The following is a 13,952-nucleotide window of genomic DNA, read 5'->3' on the forward strand; positions in this document are numbered from 1 at the left end:
CTCAATAGAAAAATCTCTGATTCCTACATTGTGGAGAAGGGGAAGGGGCCTTTTCTCGCAAACACCTGAAATTGTGTCCTACTCTCCTCTTCCTTAGACTAGCCACCCAAAGGAAGAGAATTGAAGGACTCTGACCATCAGCTGATGAGCATGAAATGCAACTGAGAGGACAGATCAAGACCACTGCACGTGAAAGCACGAGTACATCTTACAATCAATGATGATACAGGTAAACATTTACTTTTTCTAAGAGCTCAGACCAATCATGTGAGCTACAGATTTTGAGCAGTTTGAATATTCTATAGGGAAGCTTGAGGATATCTGAATGACACTAATGCCCACATATGTAAATGAGTGTGTGTGTCTGTCTGTCTGTGTCTGTGGCATTAACCCCTACGTCTGTTGTCAAACAAAAAAAGATCTCTGAACCAGGGTTGCTCTAAGTGTGGAATTTCAGAAATCAATCTGTTGGAACATACAAGGATTGTAGTAAGTGGGGAGGGACCTACATTAAACAACTCAAACTATGTAATCTTTGTGAACAGTGAAGCTTAATGGGAAAAACGGTGAAAGAAGCTGCTGCCAAGAAATTATTTTGAGAGATGTGCTTCCTTAAAACCAAGGAACAACACTGAGTTAAACAGATTACGTTAACAAAACGCTGAGCTAAACAGCTTACATGAACACAAACAGATTCTCCCCGTCTCCTTATTGTAAATTGTTAAAATAATGTTGTTTCATTTACTCAATGTTTGATTTAGTTAGTAAGCACAGTAATGGGTGAACCCAATACATTGAATCATTGGATCTATTGACTGTCTCAGTGTAACCTCAGTTTTGCCATTGTTTTCATTGTTAGGAAAATTTGGCTTTAATTTACTCAGTGATGATTTACTTAAAACTTTTATATAACTCCTGCTTAAATCTTTTAATATAGATGTTAGAGTTACTATGAATTGGTTTATTTCTCAAACCTTTAACTCAAACAAAATATGCACGAGAAAAAGCTAAAATAATTTAAAATCATCCCCAAACCCATACTGTATTTTAATTACTCCTATAGTTGAGCATGCATAAAAATCAAAGCTGGTTACCATCTTTATCATATTAATAGTATCTCCTTCATTTTAATGAATTAACTCTATGCATAAAGGTGTTGAGATGTGCGCTTCACAATTACTGTGTGACATTTGGAAAAGGGTTAATCAGCACTTGGTGGTTGCTAGGCAGTTAGGGGCCTGCTCAGGTGGTATGTTCTGCCAATGAGAGACTGTTCTGGTGAGGTAATGTTTCTATAGCTTTCTGTGAGAATTTTATGAAAAAAAATCAGTCTGCAATGGAATTAGATTTCCATGTTGCTCATGCTGTTAAATTTAGCTACTTATTTTTAATTGCCTGTGGACTGCTGAACATTCTAGTAAAAAATGACCAAGATCTATTTAACTCATATTAGCAAGTTTAAAAAAATGACAGGGAGCACCAACCAATAACCATTTTTGACAACTAAAAGGACTTCCGTGCTGTCTAGCATTTCATTATTAATGCACCTTGACAATGACTCTCAAAATAGTAACAATGGAGATTGGCCAAAGCAAAACTTCAGATTCAGAACTGTGGAAATGTTCTGGATTCAAACTTAATAGCTGGTCCTTTCTTCCTCTCTCCTCCCTGGAAGGCTGCACATCACAAAAGAGAAGAAAGTGTCTAGTCTTTTCTCATTTATGATCCATTTCTCTCTTCAGAATCTTGTTTATTCTCCCAGAAACCAAACGCCTCCTTTGTGAGAGAGCAGCCTCTTGCTTCATCACTAGCTTGCGTTTCTCGCAACATTTGTATTTCCTCATCTTATTCAGAGAACTGGTCATATTCATTGTGTTCTTGGCTTCATGTGGTGATAGGTGTAGGAAGTAGGGTATGGGGGGCGCTTATGCACGCCCTGGGTTGAAGGGAGTCAGGGAGGTTTCCATCATACCCAGGGTTTACACCTGGATTCAATGGCTCTCAGCTCCCCCACATGTGAGTATCCTCAAAAGGCAGATGAAGAATTCCACAATAACTATTTTGGCGAATACTGGCCAGATCTAGAAAGATGCTAAGCACTCACAATACCACTGACTCAGTCAGGCCTGGTTTTGTTTGCTTGTTTGTTTGTTTGTTTTTTGCCAGATAAGATGGCATCTACATAAGGAAAATCATTGTAGCTCTTAAGAGGTCTTCCCCCAGCAAACAATCCTAAAGCAGACTGGGTGTACTGTCTTGAAGTAAGGGGCTTGTTGAGAGAAGGGATGTGATTACAGCCGCTCCCCAAGTTACGAACAAGTTACGGACCAACACTTGGTCCATAACTTGAAGTGTTTGTAACTCGGATCCCAAAGAGTTACATGGCGACCATGCTGTTCGTAGGCGCGGATCACCATTCATAACTTGGATCTGCATTTACAACCTAAGTGCGGATGGTCATAAGTGGAGGTGGTTGTGACTCAGGGAGCGGCTGTATTCTGAAATGAGCCTTTTTTATTTGTCTCTTGTGATTCATCTGAACTAGGCATTTCCACTCAGACTTTTCATTAAGGGATTGCTAATGCATGTAGCTTTCTTTCAGTCTGTGAATGCTTACCCTTTAACCGCACTGGTCTTTGCTCTCTGGAGCTTATGAGAAGACAAATAAGCAAGTCATTTTGGCAACAGTTCTAGGCTTTACAATGTTTGCAGATTTATTGCTCTCAAACGAGAAAAATTATTTGAGAAGAAATGTGGCTATACTGATAAAAGGTCAATAAAGGAGAGATTATGTTCAATTAAAATAAATGTAAGACATGATTTGCTAACTGCCTTCTCTTGATTTTCAAAATAAACCTGGTTTGATTTAAAGCAGTTGGCTCTCCGGCTATTGTGGGGATAGCTTACCCAGCGTGGTGGGAGGGAAATAGGATCTTCTGGCCTGTGAACAGAAGCAGAAGCAGCTTTCAGTCTTTACAGACAGTTCAATTTCTTGGGCTACCAAATGGATTGGAGAGGCCCTGGAAGGGTCATGAAGCACACCAGTGATGAGAGACAAGCTGTGAGGAGGTGGCAGCATTTGTGGAACAAGACTTGGCAAGCCACAACTTTCCAATCACCAAGGAGAAAGAGACGCAGCTTGTAACTAGATCTCACACTTCCCAGCTTCTGCAGGTTGAGTCCATTGCACGCACCAGGACTCGCTGGCAGCCCAACATTCCATCCCATGTGCCAGCCTCCCGTCCCTCTCTCATTCAGGGTTTCCCTGAAGATCCATAGTTGCCCTCCCTTGTGTCTGGAGTTGTGCAGTCTCCCTGGCCCCTCCACTACAAGCTAGGGAGCCCTGTTCTAATAGCTCAGTATGTATTTCCAATCCTACCTCCCCTTCATTTCCTCCATACCCTTTCCCCATCCTACCATGTTGGGTTTGGTATACCCTCTATTCCAGGGGTGGACAATAGAAGGAGGGGCCACTTCACAAATATTTGAAGTGTCCCCAGGCCAGGGCAGAAAGGGCGGGGCTTTAGGTGGAAGGGTCAGGGCCAGGAAACTTCAGTGCTCCCTTCCCATAGGGTTGCCAGATGGTTTCAACAAAAGTACTGAACACACTTGACATTACATCCCAATCCACATTACATCTTATTTAGAAAATACCAGACATTTACATTTTCTCAATCTGTTTCCTGAACAGAAAGCTCAAATACTGGACTGTCCAGTTCAAAACCGGACACCTTACAACCCTACTTGCCCACAGACCCTGGATTGACCTGGGAGTGAATGAAGTCTTTGGCCCCCAGACTCGCGAGAGAACCACCAGCTTTTCTGAACATCTGGCAGTTCCCTCTAAGTGCCCGCCCCCCAGTGGTGGGAGACTTGGCACACTCCCCTCACCCTGAGGCCAATCAGGGCCTGGGGATGGGAGGAGTGCACAATGTCTCTCGCCTTCTGTCCCTCCCTGCAACGGGCATGTGGCACTTAGTGAACCACCAGTTGAACTGCTGCACGCTCCTGGCAGGGGAGGAGGTCCTGATTGGCCTCAGGGCAGGGGAGTGGAAAGGCCCACTTGGTGGGCCAGATCCAGCCCGTCGAGGCTTTCCTGCCCAACCCTGCTCTATCCCCTTACCAAATTCCCCCACCAAGAATTCCGTGTACCCCCCCCTATCCCTCCCTCTACCCATTCTAGGGTCCTACACCACCCCTTAGCAGATGCTCTATGAATCCAGTTATTCCCTTCCCTCTATAATAGGGATCTTGTCTGCCCCCTGTGTTACCTCCTGCAAACCAGGATCTCCCATTTCCCCCCTCCATTCTAACAGCTTTGTGCATGCCCCTACCCCAATTATTCTTCTTTCCTTCTGGGAGAAGTGTTATTCAGTGTGTCAGCACTTTCAGCTCTATTGAGATTCTAGGCAGGGAGGATACAGGAGTGTGGGATGGCATTAATGGGGGGGGGGGGGCTTAAATTTTAGCTCCACAAAAAGCTGATGAGAATTCATGCAAGCCCCCATTCCTTTCCCTCAAGTCAATAGGGGTTTGATCATTATGCCTAGAACATTACCTGAAATGTTGGACTCAGACGGCTGCAACATTCAAATTTAATGAATTGTATAGACACAACCATATCTAGCTGAATGTAAGGTTTCCACAAGCTTGGCCAATTACACGGTCCCATCAGGTAGGCGAGTCCCTTCAGAAACCACTTTCACTTGGAATTGTAGCTCATGAACCATAAGTATCTGGCACACTCAACATATTGTTATGAGACTAATGAAGTGCTGGTAAGGCCAGGTCAAGAAAGAGGGCTGGAGCTGAGGAACAATGAAATGCTTTAGAACTGGGTGGAAAGGATTTTAAAGGGCTATTGTCTTCTCTCAGTGATTGGCTTTTGTAGAATAAGTACTTTCTGCTGAGAATTAAAGCGAAAACGAGATAGGCCCCAGCCTTAAAACTTGGGTCTGGCTTCAAAGCCAAACTTTCCTCACAGGTTTCTGGTGTTGGTAATCAGGATTTTAGGTCAGGTCTGCTACAGCTAACGGCCCAATAATTTTGGCTCCACGTATCGATTTAGATCTAGCTCAAAGTCAGTGGGATGTTAGGTCCGAGTCTGGGTTCATCTCTAACTGCAAGTCACAGGTGAAAGGCAAATATGTAGGTCCCTTTAGAGGAATAACCAAATGATACAACTCTGACTGATTTCTCAATGCAGCTGAAAGAAAAGCATATTTCAAATGCCTACTCCCATGTCTAAAGAAAAAGAACATGAAGTACCCAGGAGTTCATTCTGAGACATTTTCATGCCATTTTAAAGCATAAACAGGAGCTCTGACTCAGTGACTAACTAAAGGGAATGAGTCATGAAAAAAGTAGGCTTAGTGAAAAAAGTCTGTGTCCGAGTCTTTTAACCAGTTTGTACAAAAGCACAACCGACGGGATTGAATTGCTATTGTATTTGCTGAAGAGAGATGATAAAATAAGGTTGAAATCTAAGAACTTTGAATTACATCTTTAAAAGCCTTGTCTCATTCTACAGTACTGTGACACTCTGACTTCTATGCTTTATTCCACAGGGGAAATAGCCTTCTATTTTTGTCCGTGGCATTTCCAACATCTGCATGACTTGATTTCTTTTGGATTATGCAGAATACAGAGGCGTATAAGGCACTTTTTCCCCCTCTAACCCAATGGATAGTCAAAATTCCAGCAAAGGGAGATCAGGAATAGATATATAATCATATTGCATTGCATCTCAGACTATTACGTTAGTCATATATTGCTACAAGTCGAAAGCAGTGGCACAGGGGCTATTTTTAGGACAGAGGCATGAGCTGTGCTCCTCCATTTACCTCTTGTCTCACTGCCCCAAATTGGGTAGGGTTGCAAGTTCTGGCTCAGATGCCAGTGCAGCAAATGGTGTCTGGTCCAGGAGAGTTGGCAACTTTAGCTCCAGCTGGAAGTAGCTATGGAGCTCTGGGTCAGCAGCGGGACCACAAGCAACAGCAGAATCTCCAAAGTAAGTGGCCTGGACCCCAGGGACAGCAGGCTGTAGCACCCACGGGGACAAGAGTGACATTTTGGGAGAGTGGGGAAGGGGCTTTAGCCATGCATACTAGAATGCTGCTTGCTCTTCTTCCTGTTCCCCTGACTACAGGGAGTGAGGGGGAAGTACACAGTTTGCATGAATTAGTCCTCTGCTCCTCCCCTCACCTGCCAGGAGTGAGAGACATGCTCACAAGCTATGTACTTTCCCCTCACTTCCTGAGACATCAGTGTCCCAGCTTCAGTCCTCCCGGTCTTCCCAAAATGGTGCTCTTCTCAGGTGGCAGGATCCCAGGGAATAGCAGGTCCCATGGGCTGGCTTCAGGGCATGAGGAAGCCAGCTGCAAACTGGCAGATGCCGTAGCACTTCTATTTCTGCACCCATGGTTAGAAGAGTAGTGTACTGCTGTCACTTTTACACACTTATTCAAGGCCACAGGAAGTTAGCTATCACATGCCCGGTTTATTCATGTGTGCTTATGCTAGCCCACAGTGTGATATCTGTGACCATCCAGCTGTTACTTCAATAACCAGACTAGGTTGTTTGAACTCACAGTAGCATCTCCCGGGAATCCAACAGCAAGAATAACAAGCTGCTTTCAACATGGCTACATCTACACTGGCATGATTTGCGCAAATACTTTTAATGCAACAGTTTTTGCGTTAAAGTATTTTCGCAAGAGAGCGTCTACACTGGCATGTGCCTTTGTGTAAGAGATGTGCTTTTGCGCAAAAGCATCCATGCCAGTGTAGACACTCTCTTGCGCAAGAAAGCTCCGATGGCCATTTTAGCCATTGGGCTTCCTTGCGCAAGAAATTAACGTTGCCTGTCTACACGGGCCTCTTGCGCAAGAACAGTTGCGCAAGGGGGCTTATCCCTGAGCAGGAGTGTCAGAGTATTTGTGCAAGTAGCACTGATTTCCTACATTAGAATGTCAGTGTTCTTGCACAAGTACTCACGGCCAGTGTAGACAGGTGGCAAGATTTTGCGCAAAATCTTGCCAATGTAGACACAGCCCATGAGATGGTCCAGCACATTCCATTTCAAACTCCCCTTCTAATCTCTTGCTGCCCTCCTTTATACCTGGCCCAGCAGGCACTGAGGTGGAGCAAAACCTCCCTTCTCTCCTTATTTTCAAAGGGAAACTTTAACATGCAAAGCAGGTGAAAGTGGGGCAATGCACCCTGCTCTGGTAAGAAAGGGGCAGCCGGCATGGCAAGGGGTGCTCCCCTACAAGTGGAGGCCCGGTGTGTGTTCCCAGCCAGGCTCCTGCCAGCTGCCAGGGCTCCCAGTATCCTAAGGCTGGCCTGCTTCCCTAAGCATCAAGTGTGCCAAAGGAGCTGGGTGCTGCTCCCAGCCTCTTCTGCTGCCCCTCTCACTGCTTGGAGGCTGGGCAGTGCAGACATGAGCTGTCCCTGCACAGGAGAAGGGGACATCATCACCCATTTGCCTGCATGCATTGGGTACCCCCACACAGCCAGAGTTCCCTGGGCAGGAACAGGAGCAGTATGGGGGTAAGCACTATCAGGTAACCGGAGACCAGGATTGCCCCAAGCCCTCCACTCCCCTCCAACCTGGATTGCTTTGCCCTGAGGGCCTCTGTACTCCCTCCTACACCCCCAACCCCACCCTGAGTCCCCTACCCTCACCCCTAACTCCTGCACCTCTCCTCAAGCTCCTGCCCTGAGCCCACACACACCTGTCAACTCCATGCCCTGAGCCGCAGCACTCTACTTACACTTACATTTCTTACAGGTACTGTCTCATAGCAATTCCCCAACCCCCTGCCCAGAGCCCTCCCTCCATAGTGGCAATATGACAGAACCTGTAAGAAATTTAAGTTTCTTTCACCCCCTCTGGAAAATCTGAAACCCAAAACAACATTTCAGAAATGTTTTATTAAACATACATACCGTTATTGCACTAGTGCTACATTCTGAACGTGTTTAACCCTGTATATTCCAACATGCTTTTCAAGTGTGACTAGACTGGGAGGTAATTGGCACCTATATAAGAAATCTCCAAGGCTATGTCTATACTGCACCCTTCTTCTGCAAAAGCTTATGCAAATGAAGGACAGATTAGCATATTGCCACGCTTCATTTGCATAATTAATTAGGGGACGCTTTTGCACAAGAGGCTTTTGCACAAAAAGGAGCTGTCTGCACAGTGTAGACAGCTCCTTTTTGCACAAAATCCCCCTCTTGTGCGAGAGCTGTTCTTCCTGAAAAAAATGAGGAAGAACGGCTCCTGTGCAACAGGAGGTTTATGCTAATCCATGCTTCATTTGCATAAACTTTTGCGGAAGAAGGTTGCAGTATAGACGTAGCCTAAGTATCGAGACAGTCTCTGTAATACTGAAGCAAAATGCAGGACAATGTAGCACTTTAAAGACTAACAAGATGGTTTATTAGATGATGAGCTTTCGTGGGCCAGACCCACTTCCTCAGATAAAATAGTGGAAGAAAATAGTTACAACCATATATACCAAAGGAGACAATTAAAAAAAAGTGAATCATTCTGCTGATACCATTATTGGACCTAACCAAGTGAGTTATAAGATCAAGAACACATATTCCTGCACATCCAGAAATATAATTTATGCTTTCATGTGCCGAAAGTGTCCGTCTGCTATGTACATTGGACACTTTGCCAAAGGATTAATGCCCACAAAACAGATAACAGACAAGATCACAAAGAAAAAACAGTTTCTTGCCATTTTAACCAGAAAGGACACTCTCTCAATGACTTAACCACCTGCATTCTGCTACAAAGACCTTTTACATCTGCACTTGAAAGGGAATCCTCTGAACTGCCATTCATGTTAAAATTCGACACTCTCCGGGAAGGAATGAACAAACACTCAAACTATCTTACCCATTACGAAGATAGCTTCCCCAATTATCACCTCTAATACCATTAGCTCACAGACATCCCACTCTCCCCACCTCTAATATCATCAATTCACAGACACTTACCTTCCTTCCTCCCCCCCCCCCCCCCCCGCATCCCCCTTCTGTTCTGAAATGTGATTTGTCCTTTTCATATGTGTTCACTTTTTTTTAATTGTCTCCTTTGGTATATATGGTTGTGACTATTTTCTTCCACTATTTGATCTGAGGAAGTGGGTCTGGCCCACGAAAGCTCATCATCTAATAAACCATCTTGTTAGTCTTTAAAGTGCTACATTGTCCTGCATTTTGCTTCAGCTACCCCAGACTAACACGGTTACATTTCTATCACTATTCTGTAATACTGGGACACCTGGTACACCTGAAGGGCTCGTCTACATTGGCCCCTTTTCTGGAAGGGGCATGGTAATTTTTGAAATCGCAATAGGGAAATGCGCGGGGGATTTAAATATCCCCCGCGGCATTTAAATAAAAACGTCCGCCGCTTTTTTCTGGCTTTTAGAAAAGCCGGAAAAGAGCGTCTACACTGGCCCCGATCCTCCGGAAAAAGCACCCTTTTCCGGAGGATCTTATTCCTACTTATTCCTTACTCCGGCGCTTTTTCCGGAGGATCGGGGCCAGTGTAGACGCTCTTTTCCGGCTTTTCTAAAAGCCGGAAAAAAGTGGCGGACATTTTTATTTAAATGCCGCGGGGGATATTTAAATCCCCCGTGCATTTCCCTATTGCGATTTCAAAAATTACCATGCCCCTTCTGGAAAAGGGGCCAATGTAGACGTAGCCGAAGTGTGATGAAGACTAGATGTGCTTTTATCAATATTACGTGACCGTTAGTGATTACTATATCTAGAATTAAGCCTTTTCTGCTAAAAAGGAACCAAGTTCAGACTGTTTTCACAGTCACAGACAACTAATGGCAGTAAGAAGAGAGGAATCTTATTCATTTTTAAATTCATAAGCAATTGTTGTGAAAGAAACAAACTCATGAATATAATGCCATCAGACTATGGCTTCATGTTCTTTTCACTAGAATTGTAGCTACCTCTGCCCAAGCTATTACTTGATTTACTTACAAATTTTCTGGAAATGAATTAAAGTGTAAGGTCCTGCCAACACATAATTTAGAGAATGACAAAACCTGCTGCTGACTGCATTGCTGTGAACACTGCTTAAGGGGGGCAGTTGTCTTCTACGTTACTTTATTACTGATGATTCAGCTTTGAAGCTTTGTACTTGTCTCTTTGGAATTTTCAGCTACCTTGCCTTGTAAATTCTGCACCTTGTTGTAAGATTGTTGAGCTTTGTCACTCTCAGCCATTTTGCTTTATAAGTTCAGAAACCTATTGTAAGCTTGGTGATTGTCGAGCCTTGCAACTTCATAATCTTTGTAACTCTCAGCCACTTTGCTTGCAACTTGCTCTAAGCTGCATTCCACCCTGTGATAAGACTGAGTGAATGGAGCGTGTTTGGGGTGAGGGAAACAGCAAGGCTAAACAGGGGGAGCCAGGAGGTAACAAAGACACAAGAACAAAACATCAAGCAAATGGTCTGGTAGCACTTTATAGACTATAGACGGTATTATGAGCTTTCGTGGGCACAGCCCACTTCTCAAGGATGCCCTAAGCAAACAAAGGACTCAGATTGAGGGAGGTCTGGGCATGTTCCTTGAGGAACGTGAGGAACGTGGAGGTAGGACCCCTGCATGCTTGAGAAGAGCCACCCAGTTCTTATAAAAGGCAAAAGAACATGGCAGGGACCAGCTCGCCTGCAGGGATCCATAGCTAGAAGCAAACCTCTGGAGTCAATAGTCCTTGGCTCACTCTGCAACCTTTTGCATGTGTAAGTCCTGCGACATGAATGAATGTGTGTGTGTTTGTGTGAGATAGAGATAACTCACTCCTCTTCAGTTTAACCCTATAGTGGCACTCAATGACAGCTCAGTCCCCTTAGCTGTGTCTACATTGGCACCCCTTTCTGGAAAAGGGATGCTAATGTAGACTTTGGAATAGGCAAATCCGCGGGGGATTTAAATATCCCCCGCGGCATTTGCATTAACATGGCTGCCGCTTTTTTCCGGCTTGGGGAAAAGCCGGAGAAAAGCGCCAGTCTAGACATTATTCTCCAGAAAATAAAGCCTTTTCCGGAGGATTTCTTATTCCTACTTGAAAGTAGGAAAAAGCTCTGTTTGCATTCAAGAATGCCTTTTTTCGAAAGAGCACTTTCGAAAAAAGGCGTTCTTCCTCATAAAATGAGGTTTACCTTGGTCGAAAAAACCACCATGTTCTTTTGATTTAATTTCAAAAGAACGCAGCAGTAGTCTAGACGCAGGGGAAGTTTTTTCGAAAAAAGGCCACTTTAAAAAAAAAAGAAACCCTGTAGACAAGACACACCCAAAGAGGAAAATTTTTAACTTCCCTATAAGGAGAAACAGAGAGTCCCAGGAGCATGAGAATAAGAGTCATTTAAGACTAAAACCTAGTTACTATAACTGTTGGTACTATTCTTAGTCACATAAAAAGATACAAGCAATAAAACACACATGATCTCACTTTTAAGTATTCTGTAAATAATTAATAATGACATAGTAAGCTGAACATCGGTGGCATTAGAAGAAATCCCCAGTGTCTTACTGAATGCGTAAGATACCAATTGCTGTATAACAGAGCCAATGTTAGGGAATAAGTCCAGGCAGCCTCTTCTGTCTTAGCAGGCCCAAATTTAAAATGAAGGACCAAAAGTTAGCAAACAATTTAAATATTTGATTAAATGGCAGGTTGCACTTTGAGATAATAAAATTCACAGATAATGGTGCAGTATGCGATAAAGGAAGAAAAGTAGATTTGTCTCTGTTTACACATTTCTTACATATGTAGACTTCCCCAACTTCAAAAGAGGGCTTACAGACACCATGTCACTTCCATATCCTCCTCTCCCCATGCTACATGCAAGCATAGCTCAGACTGAGTGGGAATAATCAAGGCCATTTTCTATAGACCAGTGGTCGCCAACCTTTTTAAGCATGAGATCACTTTTTGAATTTAACTGCAATCCAAGATCTACCTCAAACCCAAATACCTTTGCCCTGCCTCCTTTGTGTCCCTTCTCCAAGGCCCCGCCCTTGCTCACTTCATCCTCCCTTCCTCCCCCATCCTCCCTCACCTTTAACAAGGCAGGGGCAGTGGGTTGGGGTTCAGGCTCTGGTCTTGGATTAAGGGATTTGGAGTGTGAGAGGGGCTCTGAGCTGAGCTAGGGGCAGGTAGTTGGGATACTGGAGGGGGTTCTAGGTACAGGCTCTGGGAGAGCATTTGGATGCCCTCAGGGCTAGGGCAGAGGCCTGGGGTGCAGGAGTGGGTTCATGACTGAGGTAGGGGTTCAGGATGTGGGCTCCGACTGGGCACTGCTTACCTCAGGTGGCTAAGGAAGGCTCAACCCTGCCCTGGCCTTGCACTGCTCCCAAAAGCAGCCAGCAAACTCCACCCCAAGTCCTGTTGTGCTCCCTCTCTGCTCTGTGGAGATAAGATACAGAGTGGGAGGAGCACTTTGACATTAGCACCCTCCTCTCCCTCCCCTGTCCTGCCCTGCCCTGACCAGCAATCAGGAGGCTCCCAGGGTGGGAGGAGGCAGCTCCGAGGCAAAGGGCAGGAGGTACACAGCAGTAGTGGGAGGGGAAGTTGAAATGCCAGCACTTGATAGCCTGTTGGCCAGACCACTCAGGATCACCTGTCAGAGGCTCCAAGATCTACCACTGCTCGGCTACGTCTACATTGGCCCCTTTTCCGGAAGGGGCATGGTAATTTTTGAAATCGCAATAGGGAAATGCGCGGGGGATTTAAATATCCCCCGCGGCATTTAAATAAAAATGTCCGCCGCTTTTTCCCGGCTTTTAGAAAAGCCGGAAAAGAGCGTCTACACTGGCCCTGATCCTCCGGAAAAAGCGCCCTTTTCCGGAGGATCTCATTCCTACTTATTCTTATTCAAAGTAGGAATAAGATCCTCCAGAAAAGGGCGCTTTTTCCGGAGGATCGGGGCCAGTGTAGACGCTCTTTTCCGGCTTTTCTAAAAGCCGGAAAAAAGTGGCGGACATTTTTATTTAAATGCCGCGATGGATATTTAAATCCCCCGCGCATTTCCCTATTGCGATTTCAAAAATTACCATGCCCCTTCCAGAAAAGGGGCCAATGTAGACGTAGCCCTATAGACCATCCATCTGTTAGCTGATCTTTCATGTCCACTTAATGTTTGCTTCATTAGCTGATACAGACAAGGTTACCAATTAATACTAACATTACACAGAATTCTTACCTTTTCCACTGGGAACTAGATGGAGATTGACTCTCTTTTCTCACACAAACTATTAAATAACAATCAGAGGGTTAACAACTTTTGGCTACTACTGACCTAGTCTGGAATTGTAAAAGATGAAAATTTCTGTTCCTCTTTACTAATGCCCAGATAGGTCCAGGCCATCACAATAACATTTTGTTTCTCTCTTCAAAAGACTGTTTAATGTTTTAAACTTTTTCCAGAAACAGTCTGGAGAATTGCTGGAATAGCAGATATAGTAAAACTAAGCAATGGCTACACCTCATTTAGAAAAAAAATAGACATGTTTATGGAGAGCTGAGAAAGTCCATTTTTTTCCTACTCAGCTCTAGATAATACAAGTCAGTGCAAATATGACAACAAAGGACAATTTATATTGTCTTCAGCTCTTGTAGTCCACCACACTGTTCGCCATCTCATTGTCCTCTGGAGCGCTTTCATGCTCATAACTAGCATAGTAGTATTACCGGACAGCCTCCTACCTTTTGTTGCCATATAAGATCTTCTGACAGCTTTATCTACCTATGGCTCAATCTCATCTAGATATTGAGATAAATCTCATTTAGATAAATCTCTGATTTAGACATTGGCATAGAAAATACGCTTTTGCAGACAATACCAAGCTGGGAGGGGTTGCGACTGCTCTGAAGGATAAGGTCATAATTCAAAATGATCTGGACAA

At 44.4% G+C, this 13,952-nt stretch overlaps 1 protein-coding gene across 1 annotated transcript in view; it reads right to left on the reverse strand.

The window, feature by feature from the left end:
- The window catches only part of SCG2 (secretogranin II), a 50,175-nt gene extending 37,745 nt beyond the window's left edge, over positions 1 to 12,430 (reverse strand). Inside the window, 2 exon segments of the mRNA XM_006131937.4 lie at positions 2,908 to 2,941; positions 12,353 to 12,430. The gene's annotated coding sequence lies outside the window, so the exon portion shown is untranslated.
- Between the last annotated feature and the right edge of the window lie 1,522 nt (positions 12,431 to 13,952).

Source organism: Pelodiscus sinensis, chromosome 10 (assembly GCF_049634645.1).
Source record: "Pelodiscus sinensis isolate JC-2024 chromosome 10, ASM4963464v1, whole genome shotgun sequence".
NCBI lineage: Eukaryota > Metazoa > Chordata > Testudines > Trionychidae > Pelodiscus > Pelodiscus sinensis.